This window comes from Podarcis tiliguerta (genome assembly GCF_965153285.1).
Source record: "Podarcis tiliguerta genome assembly, chromosome: 4".
NCBI classification, from domain to species: Eukaryota; Metazoa; Chordata; class Lepidosauria; order Squamata; family Lacertidae; genus Podarcis; species Podarcis tiliguerta.
In genome coordinates this window covers 100,258,241-100,279,841 of record NC_139537.1, presented here as the reverse complement: position 1 = coordinate 100,279,841, position 21,601 = coordinate 100,258,241, and the positions used below count along the sequence as shown (strand labels likewise).

General features: G+C 43.4%; 1 long non-coding RNA gene across 1 annotated transcript in view; it reads right to left on the bottom strand.

The window, feature by feature from the left end:
* The window catches only part of LOC310675435, a 137,391-nt gene that overhangs the window by 47,271 nt on the left and 68,519 nt on the right, over positions 1 to 21,601 (bottom strand). The window contains exon 2 of the long non-coding RNA XR_014510151.1: positions 301 to 405. This is a non-coding gene — a long non-coding RNA (uncharacterized lncRNA). The remainder of the gene's footprint in view (positions 1 to 300; positions 406 to 21,601) is intronic.

The following is a 21,601-nucleotide window of genomic DNA, read 5'->3' as shown; positions in this document are numbered from 1 at the left end:
CCTGTGGCTTTCCCCCAGGAAAACCAGCAGTTTTGCACTGAGTTGGAACAAATGGCAATTGGCTTTTCCCATGAATTGATGGATTGCCCTTTGTTCTGATTTAGCGCTAAAGAGCAGGTTTTCTGGGGCAAAGACAAAACCGCTTGGACCCATGCCTAGAAAGCCTGTCTGGAAACCTTTCAGAAGTGTGAACAAGCCCAAAGAGATGTTGAGCTCTGGCGGCATTTAGAATAGGGCAAAATTAGAGAAATGGCAGGTTAATCTGAATAAGAAGTTAAGAAATAGGAAATCTGTCCATACCTTAACAGCATCAGGTTCTTTTTCCTTGTGGTATTTAGAAGTCTTCAATGTGCAGGTCAAATCATTTATTCTTCAATATATGTTTAGTAACAGTAACAGATTGACCTGCAATTAAAGAATAAACATCAATTAAATAATAAAACATTGAATGACCTAATTCATCCAAGCAGTGACCCACATGGGTGGCTGCTTTTAAACATGACCATGCAGGGGCTGCACTGCAACTGTTCAGCGGTGACTGTGCCCCTTGACACATAGCCTCAGTTTGGCTAAATCACATGTGTAGACCATTCACATAAGAAGAGCCTGGGGGGTCAGGTCGATGGCGCATCCAGTCCAGCATCTTGTTCTCACTGTGAGCACCTGGAGGCCTGTGAAAAACCCTCAAGCAGCCCCCAAACACAATAGCAATGGTTATTCATAAACATATTGCCTGACCAGGCAGGCAGAACATAGAGGAAAGCATATGTGCAAAGCCTACGTAAATCCCCCAGACTTAGAAACCTTTATTCAAAGTAACAAAGGGACATCGGATGAACTCTGAATTTGCATTTCTCTCTACCTTTCCCTACGATGGTCCATCAGTTGCATCCTGTAAGTTCTGACTGGCCAGAGATTGCTTCTGCCGTTGCTGCCACTCTTCAGTAGGAAAAAAAATGTATTGTGATGTCTTCTGACAGTTCACTGTGTAGCTAGCCATGTTTTTAGGCTAGAAGACTTTGTGTTAAAGTTGACACCCCTCAAGTAAGTCTCTTTCTGATGACTGCACACCTCTCACCCCACCGCCCAGCGTGCTCTTTCTCCCCTGAGACTGCTGCAGTCCTCCATGCTCCCCCTCCCCCCTTCTTCAGGCCTGCTCCAATCCTGTGGATGCCTGTGGGAGTTCGTCCTCTTCCCTCCTCACTCTGTATCCCTGCTTCTCAAGTGATGTTTGTTATTTTGCCCTCAGGGTTAGGACTGCAGGAAGCCAGCATTTCTCAAAAGGAAAGGTCTTTTTTCTTTTTAAAAATTTTCTTCAGTGGATTCAGAACACTGCAGGGTTGTGAGTGGACTAAGCTCAAAGGCAACCTATGAATTCCACATAGAGCAGCAACCAAAACCTGTAGAGTCTGAAGGGACTCCAAGTGTCATATAGTCTACTCCCCTGCAATGCAAGAAACACAGCTAAAGAATCCATTGCAAGCAACCGTCCAACCTGTTTAGAAAACCTCCAGTGAAGGAGAGCCAACCACCTTCCAAGATAGTCCCTTCCATTGTCCAACAGCTCTTGCCATTAGAAACCTATTGCTTATGTTTAGTCAGAATATCCTTTCTTGATTGAAGTCATTGGTTTTCTGTCATTCTGGAGCAGCAGAGAACAATCTTGCTCCATCTTCCATGTGTCAGCCCTTTAGATATTTGAAGGTGGCTATTATATCACCTCTCAGTCTTCTCTCCTTAAGGCTAAACATACCTCATAAGGCTTGGTCTGGCCTTTGCCATCATCATTCCCCCCTAGGTCTATCTGGAACACAGGCCATTACTCTCCTTTGGAACTACTAGCAGCTTGCTCCTCTTTCATGTATTGACCCTTATTTCCCTAATCTCACTGTCTCTGAACCTCCCAATAGTCCAAAGCCAAGTAATTTCCATTTCAAGTTTTCCATCTGGTGTGTTTTAGGCCCATTTCATTTTCCCTGGTTGCTTTTTCCCTAGCACTCTGCTACATTCCATATAAGGCAATATCTTCACCTATTCCTATCTCTTTATTCTTATTCTACAATTCAGACAATGTGGGTGGTTACTTACTGCTAACCAGCTTATTATTTTATCTTTCTGTAATAGGACTCTAAGCCACAATGCTATTTTGCTCTTTGTCTGCCATTTTGTGTAAATAAACTATATTCATTTAAATTGGCATATGTTTGCTTCTTACAGTTGCTGCAAATAAGCAGGGTATTTCTAAAAGTAATAATGTTCCTTGCAGAAATGTCTGTTGCACACAGTTCTCTCCGGTAAAGTTTCCAAAAATGATTCTTCCACCTACACTTGTGTAAGATGCTGGTTTGTGTGTGTGTATGACACATGAACAGATCTGGTAACACACAGGTTTCAATTGTGAGAACTGGGTGTAGTTTATGGCAAGTTCTGAGATGATGAAAGCATAATAACTTCTACACAAACTGGAACTCTCCAATTGCTCTCATTTCCACTTCTAGTCCTGTTTTAATGAATCAGTGTCATTCATAGCCTCTGTTATCACAAAAAATAATCTTTGTAGACCTGCTCAAAATTCACACGTGGGTTATACCTCCTTCATAGATTGACATAACCTGCTCAGTAGCAGATATGAGTGACATGTGTCCCCCCCCCCATATAGACAAGCCTTTAAGAAAAACTATTGAATTAGTTATTTAACTTTGAAAACAATTTGTATTGTGTTCAATAAATGCAGGTAAGTAATGCATTTGAAAACCTCCCATGCCTCCCTTCCTCTTCATGCTTGTCTGTTAATTTGTTAATTTTTAAAAAGTACTCCTTGCAAAATAATTAGCTCTTATGTCTCCTTTAACACTTGAAAGGTTAGAGCAAAAGGAAAAGCAGGGTGCTTTAATTAAAGAATAAATTATTGAATACTTGGTTTTAATTGATGGAGCTCTTCTGTTATGGTGCATGTTTATAGATATTTTATGGGGATCTGTAATCAAAATCTCTCTCACACAGTGAGCGCCTTTACTGCAGAGGCTAAAAGAAAGAAGGGGCTCACGTTCAGCCGTTTAATTTCCAAGAACCATGTGAAGTGTGGTTGCCATGGCAACAAGACACTAATTGCCAACATAAAATCAAAACCAACCTTGACTGGATCCAGCAGCTTTGCCAAGACTATAAAATCCTTTTTAAAATATTAAAATTGTGTAACGTTTCCTGCCCAATAAAAATAGGAATTGGTGAAGGGTGTCCACACCCAGTCTTCCAGCAGAGGAGCCTGCCTGGAAGCCCAGGCTTCATTTCACACCACGCATTATCATGTGAATGGAAAGAGACTGTCGTTGCTTTCTTAAGGATGCTGGCATCACTGGGAATAGCAAAATACTATGAAGCAGAATAAAAGGAAGAAACAAAAGACAAAGATGGCAACACATTTCCAGAGGGTGGAAGCAAAACAAATCAGGTGGGCATGAGAAAGGGTGCTAACATCATGAATACCTCTGGCACTAGCTTGTTAGCGAAGAATCTGAGATGCTTCTGGCTAGGAGGACATTAAAGTCCCTTTTGAGAAAGTGGTAAACAGTCAGAAATGCAGCAACACTCTTCAAAACTTTGCAAGTTCTTTTCTGTTCTGTTTTGTTTGAATCCTCAGCCCAGATTTTAACTTTCAGAGCCCAGTAGGCCGATTAGGTCACCAGAAGCAAATAACAACATTTTCATAATACATTGCCATGGAAACAGAATTTAACTATCAGAAAGGGAATCCTTTACGTATTTTTGCATGTTTTCATTCTTCAACCATTTAGTTTCCATGGCTCTTTTCCAGGACTCTAATTCACCAGGAACTGTTTTCCCTCAGATCAAAGAAATAATTCAGTGGATGCTTCACTCTCTTGTTCCATCTAATGTAAGAGCATGTAATCTGTTTTTTCCTTATTGTGTTTTTTGTTTACAGGATAATTAATACAAACAGCTTCCTTGTTGTTCTGCTGTAAGCCGCTGTTAATGTTCCCTTTTTACTCTTATTGCTCATCACTGTATGTGGAATATATTGCAACTTGTGCTAGAGTTGGTTCAAGTATTCCCAAGCAAAAAGGGAATGTGATGACCCTGAGGGACAAAGGGAAGGTTTATTGGGTGCAGTGTATGAATGGAAGCATCTTAATGGAAGGTCTTTGTTAGCATGAAATTGACTCATCTAAATTTATTTCAAAAGTTGACATTTTTTAAAAATAGAAATCCCATCATAATTGGGTGGGAGATCTGTGCCCCCCAGTGGTTATTGGATGGGAGTTACCCATCAGCCCTAGCCAGCATGACCAATGGTCACAGATAATGGGAGTTATAGTCCAACAATATCTAAGGAGCCACAATCCTGCATTAGGAATCTTTCCATTGATTTCCATAACCCTTGTCAGAGGCAACAAAAGACAAATGATTTGTCTTTCTTCCATCATACAGATGTTCCAAAAAAAGCAAATTACCATGGATCAAGCCCAGCAGAATAGTGGGTTCTTTAGGAGTTCTGAAAAGCAGCAATGGCCAAACCAGTACTTATCATCCTTAATAGCTGTTGATATCTCTCTCTTTCATTACTTTGTCCATAAAGAGGCAAACCTAACGCTCAATTATGCTATTGGCACTTTGAGTGACAGTGTTCCAATCCACAACTGCCTTGCAGCAACAAAAGGGGCAGCTAAGCAACTGCCATTTCTTGTTTTGTCTATGTCTGAGGCCTCACAAGACCTCAGACATGTATCCGAGGCCTTGCGAGACCTCAGAACCAGAAGTCAGGTTGAGGCTGGGGGAGGGGCGTGTGACGCCCTGACGCCATGTCACAATGTGATTTCATGGCGTCATGCACGCTGCACACCCATAACCCTGGGCCCAAGTCAGCTCCCCCTGTTGTTTTAGTTGAGATTCCTGCACTGCAGTGGGCTGGACTAGATGACCCTCGGGGTTCCTTCCAAATCTACAGTTCTTCTATGATTTTATGCTTCTATGATTTTGCAATCACCCAAACCCCAAAGGGGACAAAGGCTGCGTACACACTAAACCATTTGTAATACAAAAATGTAGTTTTTCTCAATTCAGAATCGTTCATGCTTGTCCTCAGCTAGCATGCTGCTTCTATGCTAGATTGATTCTAGGCCTTGCCATCTGCAAGACTGGCTGTGCTTACTTTATGCACATTTGGACACCCCCTCTTTGATTACGTAGTTTATACAGTGGTACCTCAGGTTATGTACTTAATTCGTTCTGGAGGTCTGTTCTTAACCTGAAACTGTTCTTAACCTGAAGCTAATGGGGCCTCCCACTGCCGCCATGCGATTTCTGTTCTCATCCTGAAGCAAAGTTCTTAACCCGAGGTACTATTTCTGTAACCTGAAGCATCTGTAACCCGAGGTACAGCTGTACTGTACATGCATTTTCCTCCTTTCACATACCTAAAGTGAATGAAGGAAGTGGCAATTGCAATCTTGATCCCCCCCCCCCCATGGGCAGGTGCGGCTACACCCCCATTGCCTGGGCTGCCGGAACCTGTTTTCAAGTGGACACACTGCTTGGACAGAATCAATCTGCAATGAGCTTTCATTTTCAGAATGAAACCAGTTTCTCAAGAAGTACTTTTCAGGGACAAAGGCAACATATCTCGATTGTGTGTGGAATATGTAAAACAACAAGAACAAGTACCCAGACTCCACTGATTCTAGAATAAGATTTTGTGTATACACAGTCCATGATGCATACAAGAAGCAGGTTCCTCTAGTATTTTGCTCAAAACTGGTCTGAAGTATATAGCGGATGGGAGGGTGTAGCATAGTCACCAAGTCTATGAGTCAATATTTGGTTCAATTCCACATTAGAAGATCATTGCTGAATTAGACAGATAGCCAATGTAGACTACTAGCAGAAAGAAAAAATTCCATAAAACGAAGACAAATTTCAAAACAAACTCCTACGACTACTGTGCTTACTGATAAGTCCTCATGCCTCTGACAATTTTAAAGCTTTCACTTGCCCCCAACTGAAGTAGGTTGCTGAAGAATGTCTTCCTACCTTCACATCCTGCAGAGGGGGCTGCAGAAGTGGGAGAACAACCTTTGCTCACTCTTTTAGCCACACAGCTGCACCAGTTATAGGCATCCCAGTAATTACTGCCATTATCAGAGCTGCAAATGCACATGTTGTTGTTATAGCACTATTAAGGGCATAATGTGTACAACAGAAGCTGTTTGCAGTGGAAAATGTAGGTTAGCTGCTCTAATGGACTGCATGTGATGTGCAGAAGGGGGTTCTTTTTTCTTTTCTTTTTTACACAACCCTCACAAAAAAGGCAATGCAGTAAATCAGTCTTGATTTAAAACAGCAAAGGCAGGGAATGTCAGCCACTTGAGTAGATGTGGACAAGCATAAGCCTAATGACTTCTTTTGTTCATCTGCCATGTGGAACTATTCCAACATTCTTATCTAAGATGTGAATGAGGTGCGCTAATAGCTCTGTGTGCTTCTACTCCTGGAACTGAGAAGCTAATGCAGGTAGCATGCCCTCAGTCGTTTTGGCATTAATGATGTGAAATGACTCAGCCGGCTGCTCTCGACAAATCTGAATTGGCAAGGCCCAGAGTTGGAGAAGGGGCTGCACTGGGCTTCCTTTGCAAACTGGCTGTGACCTTCAGCCAGCTCCAGACGCTAGCTCTTGTCATTTCTTGTTAAAGTTATCACAGGTGAGATATGGATATAAACAACAGTTGCCTCAGCCCTGCACACTTGCTAATAAGTGTCACAGAATACACAGGGGAACTCCCGTGCAGATCGTTAGACAAACGGCAAGAATGAAAGGAAGGACGGCTTGTCAATCCATCTTAAATCAAGCTGGATGCCCTCCTGATCTAGGTTAACCTAGATTCCACATACAGGCCAATACCACGCATTGAATGCCACACCACCAACCCAGCCTTGGCAAGGGTAGCCAACGTGGCATCAGGTTAGTGATCTCTGCTATACAAACTGTCAAATAACAGGCAATGGTGGTGATTGACTGTAAAGGAGAAAAATGGTTCTCTGTCCCTACTCCCAATATCTGATCAGTGCCCATTGTGGACAGGCGGTGGGTGCACATTATTACTACAGGAACAATATGAAGCTACCCCATCCAGCCATCTTTAACAGGCAGTGGCGCTCTCTCCCCTAGGCCTCAGGCAGAGTTCTCCCTAACCTTGCTACCTTAGCGCACCCAGGCGCAAATGCTGGGGACAGAACCAGGAATTATTTCCCTACAAAACAAGGGCTCTGTCACTGAGCCACAGCCCCCCCCCCCCCCCCCCGGGCAAGTTCTCAACCTGCTAGGTGTATCACATAGAAACTTGCCTCCATGTACTGGACTGGGGCCGCAGTGCGGAATAAGAATTGTATGCCAAAGTTGTTGGAGCAGTTACATTTTTTAAAAGGAACACACACACAAATCACTCACAATTTCTTTTTTCTTCTTTTTGCCTAATAAGGGTCTAAATGATCTAGCCAAGCACTGTGAACTTTAACTAATCATTTCATGCTCCAGTAATAGCACCTATTATTTGACGTCACTCCTCATATTGGCAGGAAATCCAGACATATTCCAGGCAAGAGACATTTTAAGTGACTTGTGATTTCCAAATGTGCTCTCTTTAGTATGCATGGACCAACTTCAAGATATAATAGATCTATATGAGCACAAGGCTGGTGTCATTTTTACTCTCATCAGTTGCGTTTAAAAGTTCAAGCTACACAAATCATTTAAGTTTACAGCACAGTTACACTTGGACAACCTACAGAGTAAAGGCACCCAGCAGGCTTTGCGTGCCAATGGCTGACACCCAGAATTTGGAGTCACTGTAGGGACCATTGTGGGTACTGAACTGTTTGGTGGGCATCTGTCTGTCTCGGGAGACAACAGATGTGTGTGCCTTTAGGGGTGAAGTCAAACTGTTGAATGTTACATCGCCAGCTGTGGCTGTAGAGACTGATACAGGAGAGAGATGTTTTGTTGCAGGTGGGGCAGACGAAGGCGTCCAGTTGTGCTGATGCACATTCACCAAGGTGTTTCTTCTCTCTGCACTCCTCCCAATGGTCATTTGTCCTCTGGTCAACCTGACTGTCTCCAGGCATTGCAGGGTTAATGTTGCCAGCCTTCATGTCACGTTTGCAGACATCTTCTTAGCACAGAGTTTGTCTGCCAACAGGCCTGGTTGCCTGAACCGAGCTTCCTGTAGATCACCTACTTGGGGATCCTGCCATCTTCCATTCTGTGGACATGACCAATCCAGTGCAGATGTTGCAGAGACAGGATAGTGGACATGCTGGGAATGTGGGCTTGGGAGAGCACGTCTTTGTTTGCACAATCTACACTATCCAAATGCATGCTTTAAGCAGCCATTTTGGGATGAGAAATTCGGAATGGAAAATCAGTGGGGAAAGGGCATTGCTCTGCTCCAGTTAAGCCAATACTTTGCACAAGGGTTCAAAACCCACATCTGTAAGATCAGGCATGCATCTGAAACTGGAGAAAAATACCTGCTGAAGGTACAATTTGTAGAAGGGGGGAAAGTGGACAATGAAAGGGTTGAGCCCCTTTCTCCCTTGCAGTTCTTCATTCTAAATCTCCCCTTTCCCCAAAGTGGCTATGTTATATATAACATCCAGGGGATAATATACACTAGCATGTAATATGTAACTAGCCCATCAGCACCACGGAAAAAAGCTGAGAAAGAGAGTTGGTTTGAAGGTGTTTTTTAAAACCTTATAATTGAAAAGATTGTGTTCTTGGAATGTGCTGAAAACCCATTTTGCCTGTGGGCCTAACCTTCCCCTAAAAACCTATTTCTAAAGAGCATCTGGGCATGCAGAAGAAAGCAGCCTGTGGGTCCAGGCTGTGGCAGTCTGGGTTGGCAACACTGCCCTAGCAGCAGCCGTCATTTCCTTCTGCTGTGTTGGCATTGGGTCTGCAAATTCTTCTTGATGAAGAGAAGCAGAAAAACAGCCCCAGCCACTGCATGTCACAATAGAAGAGCCTGGGAAGGTATGTGAGGGGCAGCAGGGAGAGAGGCGGGAGAAGAGGCAAGCAGACAACATCAAGATGGGAAGGAGAACCACCCTTTCTGGATGCATTTTGCTGGAGCCTGAGACAGCCGGCATGTCTTTCAGCAGGAAAGCCCTCCACTTATGGCACCAAGAGGAGCAACACACAAATGCCAGTTGGTGCAATTGCCCATAAGAGGCTCTTGCAGTCAACTCAACTGGCTAATTAACCAAAATAACAGCTAGGCTGGCAACTCAGCAGCCAGCTGGCAATTCTAGCAGTAGCTAAATTTCTGACAAAATTCTGGAAATAAAAATGAGCTTGCAACAGTGCTGAAGAGGGAGCTCAGGGCTGAAAGAGGGCAAGGCTGCAAAGCTAGGGGAAGGTTGGGGGCTTTATAGCTTCCTGTAAAAGCAGTAAAGGTACAGCCTGGATACATGATTCAAAGTCAGTTCTCAAGATTAAAAAGAAGCACCTTGGCAATGTACTTCACAGGATACACGCCTTCAATAATAAATGATGAACTCATAAATCAAGGTTGTTGCAAAAGCGGACTTCAAGTTTCTTCGAGGTTAATATCAGGCAACATATCAGATTCTGTTTGTCTCTAGCTGGATACAATCCCTTATTAGCACTGAAATGTGTGGTAGGGGTATTGTCTTCAGGCTGTTATTTTGCCAGATAAGACTGCGACAAAACAGGTTTCGCAGGCCTGGGGAAGAACACCAAAACCTGCAACCGCCCTTTGTAGCCTTTCAAACAGCCACAAAACCTCTTTACCCGATGTGGTGGGCAGATGAGTATACTCACTATGGGGAGCAGTACCTCTCATTTAACATCTTCAGCACTCAGATAAAACTATTGTCCATCGCTCGCCTCTACTAACTACTACAACAGACATTCCTGCTTCCTTGAGGAGGTCTTTATTTCTGGCCAGAACAGCTGAGAGAGCGGGATCTTGTATGAAGGTGGAATTCTCCCGTACTTCTGTGCAATGGGTCCAGGGCCTGTCAAACCACTGGGTGTGAAGGATAAGTCCCAGGGTCCACTTTATTATTATTTTTTTAAAAAAACTAACATTCACTCTAAAGGAATCAGAAAACCAGGTTAGCAGAAAACTGGATAAACTGACAAGCATTTAGCACACACAAAAGGAGCCAGGACACTTCCAATACAAGACAGAAAATAAAACTGGGATTGGAACCATGAAAACAAGTCAAAACAAAAAGGGTCACACACATTCGTTTTGTACATCTATTGTTTGATTGCAGCTTTTATATGAGCACCAAACAGGGGAAAGTAAAAATAAATAAATAAAAGTTGAAGCATGCTGAGGAAACTAAGTTTGCTGTTGCAGGCTGGAGAGACCACTGGAAAACTATCCTACAGGGAAGCTGGGGAAAGAAAAAAAGGAGGTGGGAGCAGACCACCCCCAACACAGCTCCCGGGTAAGCAAGCAAACCCCATTCAGGAGCTGTTTTAGGGCTGGTTCAGAAGAGGGACAATTTTGTATTTGTTTTTTCCACAGATCGATGTTTGATCTGATTCAGCAGTAAATAGTGGGTTTTCCCAGGACATTACCAACAACAAAAAACCCTCAGACCTGTGATAATAGACCAATGCAAAATAGTAGAAATCGTGGGGAAAATGAAAGTGTGGATGGCACACAATTTAATTTTCACAAACCTATGAGAATTTTGCATCATTTCAAAGACATATCAGTTTGTCTTCAGAGAGCTAGAAATCCATGCAGAACTGGGTGATTTCCTCCTCCATAACTGAGGGAAGCAATTTTCCAATGGGTTATGTGCTGAACTTCCTTTTACAGATTAACAAGTTAAATCCTTTCTGATTAAACCATTAAGAAAAATGCACACCCTTTGAACCATCCCATAAATGCTATTGATGACAAGTAGCTCATTCCTTAAGACAAAACATCAGTGCCATCATGACGAGTTCTGCTGTGGCAGAAATTGTGGCTGAGCTAAAAATAATAAATAAAAATAAAAATCAGCATCTCTGGCTTCAGTAAACTGGCATCATGTGCTCACTAATGCCAAAGTCAATAACAGCTCCTCTCATGATAGTGTTACAGTCTAAGCACTGCTGCAGGCCTTTGCTAGTCTTGAACATGGGGATCAAAGAGATAAAAGGAATGAAACTCTGTGGCTTCCACTTTATTTTCTAACACTCTGAGGAGCTTTACATGAATTCAATTGTCAGTGACATTGTGTCATTGATCTCTCTTAATATATCTTTTAAATCAGTAGGGCATCCGTCCCCCCCACTTCATTGCCTTCAAGGAAAGACCGGGAATAAAAGCAGTTGAGTGTGTGAGTCTCTTGAAAGAGCCACAAATGAAGTGGGAGTTTTCTTAAGGAGAGAAAATATCTGAGCTTTGCAGGTGGGATGGAGAAGAACTTTTACTTCCCAACATGCACTGAACCAGTTGAAAAGCTGCCGGTGCCATAAGGTTCTTCATATTCTATTTGTCTTGCTGTACTCATGACATGAACAGTGGGTTTCCTTTCCAATCCTATTTGCTAACCCTAAACAGTCTATAAAAATATACAACCCAATGGCAAGAAAGCCATAGATCATTGAATCACTGACACCTTCCAATGGCCCTCCTACCCTCTGTAGAACATTAGCATGTGCTAATGTTCGCCAATATATATTTTTTAAAGCTACGAGCTGTTCCTGGTATAAAACTGAGTTAGAAACTATTCCGAGGTGGAGGAATGTGACTGAACACCTAACGAGGTTCAAGTATATTGTAACAATGTCAAGAAATCATTTTTCATGCATTAAATTATTCTACCATCTCTATTCTTCCCAGTGGCTGACAGATGTTTGGAGGAGGAAATACCTCTAATTCATTCTCACTAAGCTGTCCCACACATCTCTTTTTCATCTAAAAAGAATTCCCTTGTGATTCCACAAATGTGTGTACTTTCTGCACAGCCCAAGGACATACACAAAAATTTGCAAGGGGCAAGTGAGGGAGGACCCAAATCCCATCAGATAGCCAGAAAGGAAAACACCCTTCTGATTTCAATTTGTTTTGCCCACATATCTCCATGAGAGGCTCCCGTGCTGGAAATAAATCATAGTAGGCATTTGTGATAACAGAATGTGTCTGCTTTCTCACATTTATCATTACATTAGAAGCGTTTCTTGCTAAACACCTCTGGAGAAAAATCTACATTTTAAGAAGATTGGATATTGTAGATTTAGCAACACCGTACAGCTGAAAAAAGTGCACAAAAGGGCAAAGCAAATGATCAAAAGGCTGGAGCTTTTCCCCGTTGTGTTACAACGTGAGTGGGGGGTTAAATAAATAATGGATGGGGAAATGATACAGATGTACATAATTATGCATGATTTGGAGAAAGTGAGTAGAAAGATGATTTGCTTCCTGTCCTATAGAAGTTCAGGACAGACAAACAAAGAACTTGGTCACATGGGACGTATTTAAACTATGGAATTCACTTCCACAAGATGATGTGGTGGCCATCACCTTGAGTGGCTTTAAAAGGGATCTGGACAAACGTGTGAAGGATAAAACCACTACTAGTCATGACAGAGATTATATATGGCCTCCAGGATCATAAGCGGCCTGCCTCTGAAGACCAGTCTCTGAACTGCGGTGGAAGAGGACCACAGGTCTCCTCGGCTGCCTGCAGGCTCCCTGGCGCATCTGGTTAGCCACTTTGAGAACAGGGGGCTGTTGGTCTGATCCAGCAGACCTCTTATTATGTTCTTATGGCAGGGGAGACAGTGAGTTGTGACTATGTGAATAATACACCTGGAATATCTCAAAACCAAGCAGGGGAGGAGACAAAGTAGGAGACAAAGGGACAAGAACAATGGAAGGTAGGAAACAGGAAGCAGAAGACGGCTTAATAATTTAGAATGGGGAAATTTATCTAATCAGGAAGTGTCCTTCAGTCAGAATCTATTATCAATTCCCCAGCTCTAAACAGATTTAGTCTAAACAGGAACAACATCCTATACTGAATAAACACATTCTACAAAATGTGTATTTTGAATCTAGACTTGAAGAAATGCTGCAAAACAGAATGGTACTGTTGAGAAGACCACCCTATATTCTTACACAGCTATAATGGAGAAATTCGCTTAACCAGGATTTGAAGCTGATAGCAACTCTGGCTAAATGGAAATCTGATGAACTTTCACCTCTGTGAACATCTGCGCTGGAGCAGTAATGCCTCGCGTTGATTAAGGTGAGCCAGGAGAGTACCAATCTCATGATAGCCTAACCACAAGTTTGTTAAATCTGCACTGCTCCAACATAACTTGCGATATATTTGCAAGACCACAATGAATGTTGCAGATGTTCAAAAAGGCCTGAGGTGAAGTGTGGTTTAGCTACCACAGAAGCCACAGCCCAGCTGCTCATGGTGGCTGCAGCAGCAAGTGAGGGGGGACAGGGCAACTGGGTCCAATCTCTGCACCAGCTCCAAGCCGGTCTGGATCAGGCCCAATGTCATGCAGCAACAGCAGCAACAGCAGCAGTGAGACAGGCCAATATGCTATAGTTAGCATTACATGGCGGGATGCTATGTTGCTGTTGGTGGTGGCTTCCCAACTCCCTACAGTGCTTTTTCCATTTTACTCTTTTTTGCTATCTATTTCACTTATTTTCTTCCTCTTTGAAAATGTTTCTCTCTTTGCCTACTGTTCTGTGCACAATTCTATAGTTGAACAGTAAGAGCATTTATCAAAAGTGGATATTCAGACAATCCTTGGGTTCTTGCTCCTATCTATAAGGTGCCTGTAGGTAATTGTATGCATTACATAGTGCAGAATATAGTCACTGTTAATGAATTAGCAAGTGCTAGAGATTGTTTATGCAGTTTTCCACAAAATTTTCATTATAGCAATAGTCTGTGCACCTCTGACAGCATTCTTGGCAGCAGTTACAGGAACAGCATCTTTGGGGAGAAAGCCATAAGGAAGAAGCTTATTAAATTTTGTAAATCATCAGGCTTGTCTGCAAATGCATGGCTTTGTAGTTGATTCAGTTGTTGGCTTTGAAAGTCTGCTATTAGGTCCATTAAACAGGCCCAGAGTTTAACTTGCCTTGTAAATTACAGAGAGAAGAAAAGGAGACACAGCACCTTCTTTTTAAAAGAATACAACACCTGCATTGCAGTACACAAAGAAGTATGTTGAGAGCACATGCTGCGTACTGTTCTTCATGAATATAAACTGATGGACCTAGAGCCTGGATCTTGATCACCAGGTATGCAGACACCCAGTTCTCAATCGTAAAACTGAGCCAGGCTTTGCTATAAGATGGCCAAGAACCAGATCATGTGCTCAGAGCCTAGGCTCAAGTATTTCACCAGGATACAAGGCAATTTCACTCTGTACTGGAAATGGGAAATGAAGCATTAGCAACATCTGGGTTCATACCTGTTGAAAGGAAGGTAACATTAAACAATACTGTACAAATAATCTGCTTGCATGGGCATAGCCAGGATTTATATTGCGGGCGAGAACCAAGTTACCTGTGACGCAAGAGGTCAGTTTATCACTATCACTCAGTTGGATTGCCAGGGGCATCACCCCCGCCAAATTGACACACCTTTGCAGCCCCCTCCCTTTACACCTGATGAAAACTCCTCCCTCTCCCTTTACAGCACCCCAAACCCCCCTCCCATCAGAGCTGACCCCAAATCACCCCTCCCTTTGCACCTTGCCAACCCCAAACTCCACCTCCAGTTACACCACTGGCAGGGGAGAGGGGAATGAAGGGGAGAAACTCCTTATCCCCTTCACCATCCCTCTGCACTCACACACATCTGCACTCACACACATGCCGAGAGAGAGAGAGAGAGAGAGAGAGAGAGAGAGAGAGAGCGAGCGAGCGAGCGCTGTGGGAGGCTATTGCAGTGAGGAGGGGAGAAAGAAGTCTGCGTTTCAAAATGTCAACTTTTTCTCTCCTTTCTCAAAGCAGCAGCCATGGCTGTGGCAGCAGCGTGGAGGAGAGCAGACCAAGAGCAGACTTTCTCTCTATCAGCAGTGGCAGAGGGACCGTAGGAAGGCTTGAAAAGCCACCCTGCCTGCCAACTGCATCCACCTCCAGTTCCTTCCTCCTCACTCACCCGCTTGGCCGGAGAGCAGCCCAAGAAAGAAAGAGCCGTCCAGAACCGCTGCCACTTTTCCTCCTTGGCCTGGGACTGAAATGGAAGCGTTGGTATGAGGTGGCTGTTTCTCTGAGACCCAGCTGGACTGGCCATCACCTGCACCACTTGCCTGGGCCTCTTCTGCCTGCCCAAGCCGCCTGCCTGCTGTTCTGTTGTCATGCTACAATATGTGTGGCCATCTTTGGGCAGCCACAGAAAATGAAGTGTGTTGACATTCTTACAATCTTATTATATACTAATATTTACTTAATGCATTTTAGTAAAGCCTTCTGTCATATTAACACAAACAAATGGTCCAAACTATTTTCAGGCCCACTTCAAGAGCTGATAATTATGTGCTCTCTGGCCCAGGCTTGCTAGCTTTTGCATTCCATCAGGGTTCATAGTAGCCCCAAGGAAGGCAGAAGAGGAATAAGAATCATTTTAAGTTGCATTGACAAATGTCAGTATAATCAAGTTTTGGGAAATGATAGCCCTTCTCTGTTTGGGACACACTAGATCTCATTTTGAGAACGGACTCAGGCGAAGACAACTACATGGCTGATAAGAGGTGTAAAAAGCAAATAAGACGAAAGTTGCGTGAAGGAACTGAGGGCTACTTCACACACACACATTGCTATTGATAGATCAGTTAAGACTTAAGAATACACTTGCATGTATAACACACCAAGGAGACCCATTTGGAAGTTTGCATGTTTTACAGGGACATGCATAAGAAAAGCAAGAATGACTGTAGAAGCCACTCCAGTGTACACCTGGTACCAAATCCATGTCTGTTGCCATGTGCAAAGGGGAACAGTCCTATGTGTCAGTAATTAAACACAAACAAGGCAAGTGCTTTTATATATGCCACAGAAAAGAGCAGCTAACAAATAACCTAGCACTCCACTTTAGAATTTAAAATCTACAGTTTAACCGCTGGCTTTTAAATCTAATCCATTACCATCACATGGTATTTAGGATTTTAGAAAAGATATGTAAACTATTTTAACACCCATCATTTTAGCTCTTTTTATTCTATTCTATTTTATTTTTTGCTTCAAACACCACTGAAAAAATAATAGAATTGTAAACAAAAGCTTTTCAATTCATTTTTGCCTACAAATACTATTGTATGTTGCCATTATTGCTGTGTTTTCCCGCTGCTGGGTGTTGTCAAAAAATGTTCACCACATCTACAATAAAGTGAGGGTGGGCAGACAGCATTGCCGGCTTGTGTTCTTGAACTGTTCATACCAAAAGTTCTGTCCACCAAAGCCCGGCCCATTTGCCCCCCTCTCCAGGGTCCACCCACCATTCCTCTCTCCAATAACACTTTGCATCCCATTGGTTATTTTATCTTTTGTATGAGAGATATTTTCAAGAAGGTATCAAATATCTTCAAAGCATTTTTAATGAGGTGCTACAACTGCGGGGGAGGGGGATCATAAAAAAACATACCTAATTACCCTTTGGTAAAGGTAAAGCTACCCCTGTCCATACGGGCCAGTCGTGTCCGACTCTGGGGTTGCATGCTCATCTCGCTTAAGAGGCCAGGAGCCAGCGCTGTCCGAAGACACTTCCGGGTCACGTGGCCAGCGTGACGAAGCTGCTCCGGCGAACCGGCACCAGAGCAGCACACGGAACGCCGTTTACCTTCCCGCTAGAAAGCGGTACCTATTTATCTACTTGCACTTGGGGGTGCTTTCGAACTGCTAGGTGGGCAGGAGCTGGGACCGAAAGACAGGAGCTCACCGCGCCACGGGTATTCGAACCGCCGACCATGCAATCGGCAAGTCCTAGGCACTGAGGTTTTACCCACAGTGCCACCCGCGTCCCTTTTTTTTTTTTTTTTAGTAATTAATTATGCAATTATCCAAGGTTTTATGAAGTTTTTACCAAAGTCACCATCCTTCATAAGGAATGCCCCCCTGACATCTTTCATTATAGGCAGGAGAAAGGAGATTGGCCCCCTTCCTCCCAGGGTGAACAGCAGTTTCAGGGGAATAACTTTTGGCATAAAGCGAAATGGTTAAATCCTGCACATATCCACCACCACCCCTTCCAAAATAGACTCAATGCATTCATAAATGTAACGTCACAACTAATTTGTCGTGGAATCTTGCACATATTGAACTCAATTGTTTCATTTGTATTTTATTCATATTCAGCTCAACTCTTTTCAACATATTGGATCCTCAAAGCCGCTTGTGACAAGAACGCACTTGCATTTTGCAACGAGAGGGAATCCAGTTTCTATGGATGTCTCTCTCACACCAGCTGCCGCCTCACAAGCCACATTATATAGTGTTCTGTAGAACCTGTTGACCTTCCAGAGTGGCTTTTTAGGAGCCCGGAGGCTGTCCCATTACAGGGATGGAAAAGACACAAACATAAACACTTCATCTTCCTTATATTTTCTAGGTGAATATATCCAATTTATCCCAGAAAACCAAGAATTTCACTCATTCAATTGCCAGAAAATAACATTCATAATATTGGCAGTGCTTGACTAGGCACACTCCAGGTAGTAATCTGAACAAAACTTTAAAACAAAACCTGAATAAATGTGTGACAGAGGCTATAACTGCTTTACATTTATCACAACATTTCCTCCTTGTTTTTTTAGCAGCTCCCTTTACTCTGACATACAACGCAGGCTGTGTTAAAGGGCAATGTGATTAGGAACCAATCAGGATTGAAGTTTTTCTTGAACAAAGGAAAATAAGATTAGTCACAAGCACTGGGTTTGCCTGTGTTGAACCAGCATGCTAGAACTGGGGGAAATAAACTCAAAGGATTGCTTCGAGGCACTGAAAATAGGTACTTTACATCCTCAGCTGACAACAAGCCCTTTTGTACTTTAGACAGATAATCACATCATTATGCTAAATTATAATCTATAAGGAAGTAGTACACCTAAATGATGAAAATTCGGCTCCATGCTGAAAATTGTAAATCATTTTATGCCAACTGTCAGCAGGAAGACTATTAATTCATATTGTTTCCATCTGAGTAGCAGTAACAAGCACCTTCCTCCGAGTCATCTCTGTTGTGGATTTGCAGGTTTGGTGCCAGGATAATGATCACTCTATAATCCCAAAGTCACAAAACACAACAGAAGTTTTAACAAAACTTTTAAAAACATAACGAAACAGGTATGCACACTACTTGGAAGGTCTGCATTACAATATTGTGTGTCCCAGAAGAATACTTTTTTAGAGTTCCTATTGAAACAAAGGAAATAGTACTGTACAGCTCAATGATGGATGGATGACAACTATAGAACAACTATAGCTATATCTTTTAACTCGGTGTAAATGAAATGGTATTAGGCTAAAGTATTCATCCCAAACTTCTTATCTGGGAGGGGAAGACATCCTGGAGGTGTCCCCCCACCCCACAACCTGCCAGAGCCATCTCTTCACTGGCTCTCCTGGAGCAGATCTGGCCGCTGAGTGAGGGGAGACCCCACCCAGAGCCTGTGAGCAGCACAGCCGGCTTGCTTGCTTGCCCATGGAAGCGGTGGGAGTGCATCCATCCATGCCCTGCTGGCCCCTTGAACTCCTTCTCTCACCACCTGCGTGCCCGGAGCCTGCTGCTGCACCACTTGTGGTCCTCTTGGACCATTGTGGTGAGGAGTGAGAAGGGATGCTGGCTTGCTGAATGCACCATGGGATGCCTACCTTGATACTCTGACTTCTTGCCCTCACCTCCCAGCTGTGGGGACAGTGAAAGAGGAAGGGTTGTATGCACGGAAGTCCCAAAGCCGGCCAGGGGAGCTGTTCTGCTCTCCCTCTTGTATGGGGTAGTGGTTCTTTAACTGGGAATATGAAGTGTCGTTTAGGTTTTCTCCTCTGTGGGGAAGACAGCTTGGCAGCTGAAATGATGCTCCCAGACTGGAATGTTTACATCTACTTGCCAGAAACTAGTCAGGGAGCTACTTCTGCTCCTCTTTGTGGCCACATCTATGTCCCCCTGCCACCTGAATAGTCAAGCCTGCTGGCAACTGAAAAGTGGCTGCTCAGACCTCTCTTGCAAAAACAGCCAAGAACTGTGCTCTCTTGGCAGACAGACCATTGGGTAAACATCCTAGAAATTAGACCGAAAAGTAGTACAACCATGCCCCTTTATTTTACTTTTAAAAAGCATATCTGCTTAACCCCACACCTCAGCCTGCATCCACCACCCTGGGTTGTCTGTCTTCATGCGATGAAACCTTGGGAAGCAGCTGATATACGGGTCCAGGGTTGTAGGAAAGAGTTGACATGCTGCCAGCAGAACCATCCTTCTCACAGTCACACTTTGTCGCATCCTGAACAGGGTGGAAGGAGGGGGAATATCAATAGCTGAAGCACAGGCAAGATTGTCATAGAATCATAGAATGGTAGAGTTGGAAGAGACCCTGAGAGTCCTCTAGTCCAAACCTTGCAATGCAGGTATCTCAGATGAAGTATCCATGACAGACAGCCATCCAACCTCTGCTTGAAAACCTCCAAGGAAGGAGAGTCCACAACTTCCGGAGGGAACCGTTCCACTGTCAAAAGGCTTTTACTGCCATAAAGTTAGTCGCAATCTCCTTTCTTGTAACTTGAAGCTATTAGTTCAGGTCGTACCCTCCAGTGCAAGAGAAAACAAGCTTGCTCCTTCCTCCATGTGACAGCCCTTAAGATATTTGAAGATGGCTATCATATCTCCTCTCAGTCTCCTTTTTTCCAGGATAAACATACCCAGCTCCTTCAAACATTCCTCACAAGGCTTGGTTTCCAGACCCTTGATCATCTTCATTTTGATGAGGTGTAAGTCCCATTGGTTTTGATGTTTACTCCTGTGCAAGTGTGCGTTAAAAGTAAAGCCTTCATTTTTTTTACCTCAAGTAAAAGGTGGAGCAGGCACCAGAATTATATGCCTCCAGGCAACCTGTTTATTGAGCATCCATCTTAATTTGTTTGCAGGGAGATTAAAGGACATTGGCGTTTTAATGAGCATTCATTCTGATTTGTTTTCAGAGAGGTGACATGTCAAAGGTAGGGCTACCACATACTTTCCAGTGCATTTTCCTGGCATGTTCCCTGTTGCAGAAAGTCTGATCTTTGGGGAAGTGCAAGACATCCCACTCAACTATAATTGCACAACTTAAATTTTCTAGTACAGTAGTACCTCTAATTACGAACTTAATTCATTCCGGAGGTCCGTTCTTAACCTGAAACTGTTCTTAACTAGAGGCGTGCTTTCGCTAATGGGGCCTCTTGCTGCTGCTGCGCCGCCGGCACACGATTTCCATTCTCATCCTGGGGCAAAGTTCTCAACTTGAGGTAACTCTTCCAGGTTAGCAGAGTTCGTAGCCTGAAGCGTTTGTAACCTGAGGCATTTGTAACTTGAGGTACCACTGTATGCTAATGAAAATAGCAAGGAAACACAGCAAGGAAGCACAGCTAGTCTATTTATTTATCTATTTATTGCATTGTCTACAAATACATCTATGCCCTAAGTGGTTTTTCAGGAGCACAGTGGGGCAACGCTGTGCCCCCACCCTCCCAACAGCAGTTACTGGGGTAGTGCAGAGGAAGGGCAGCAATGAGGTAGGGCTGCGTGGAAAGACATTTTAAATGTCCTTAAATGCATTTTACTTTAATGACATCAGTATTTTCTTAAAGATCACTGCAGATGGTGACAGCAGTCACGAAATTAAAAGACGCCTGCTCCTTGGGAGAAAGGCGATGGCAAACCTAGACAGCATCTTAAAAAGCAGAGACATCACCTTGCCAACAAAGGTCCGTATAGTTAAAGCCATGGTTTTCCCGGTAGTGATGTTTGGAAGTGAGAGCTGGACCATAAAGAAGGCTGATCGCCAAAGAATGGATGCTTTTGAATTATGGTGCTGGAGGAGACTCTTGAGAGTCCCATGGACTGCAAGAAGATCAAATGCACCCATTCTGAAGGAAATCAGCCCTGAGTGCTGACTGGAAGGACAGATCATGAAGGTGAGGCTCCAATACTTTGGCCACCTCATGAGAAGAGGTATATGTCACCTTCATATTTGTTTACTTCTGGTCTATAACATTTGCATGTTAATATGTGCATTAGAATCTTCATGAAAGTTCACTTTTGAAATGCATTTTATCTCAATATACACATAATACGTGCAAAATTGAGTGGACAACTGTCTCCATCCCCATATTAATTCAGCAAGGACAGGTCAGCCAAGTTGTTAGAAGAATTCTATTAGCTGCAACAGGAGTTCTCCTCCTCCTCCACCACCACCAGTCTAATTGTGGTGCAGGAGTCACGGTGCATGCGATGGGGAGGATGCGCTGCAAACCCTGCCCCACCAAAATAAAAGCCCCCTTCACAATAATTAGACTTGAAGAAACATTTCCTATGATCCGATAGAGGGTTT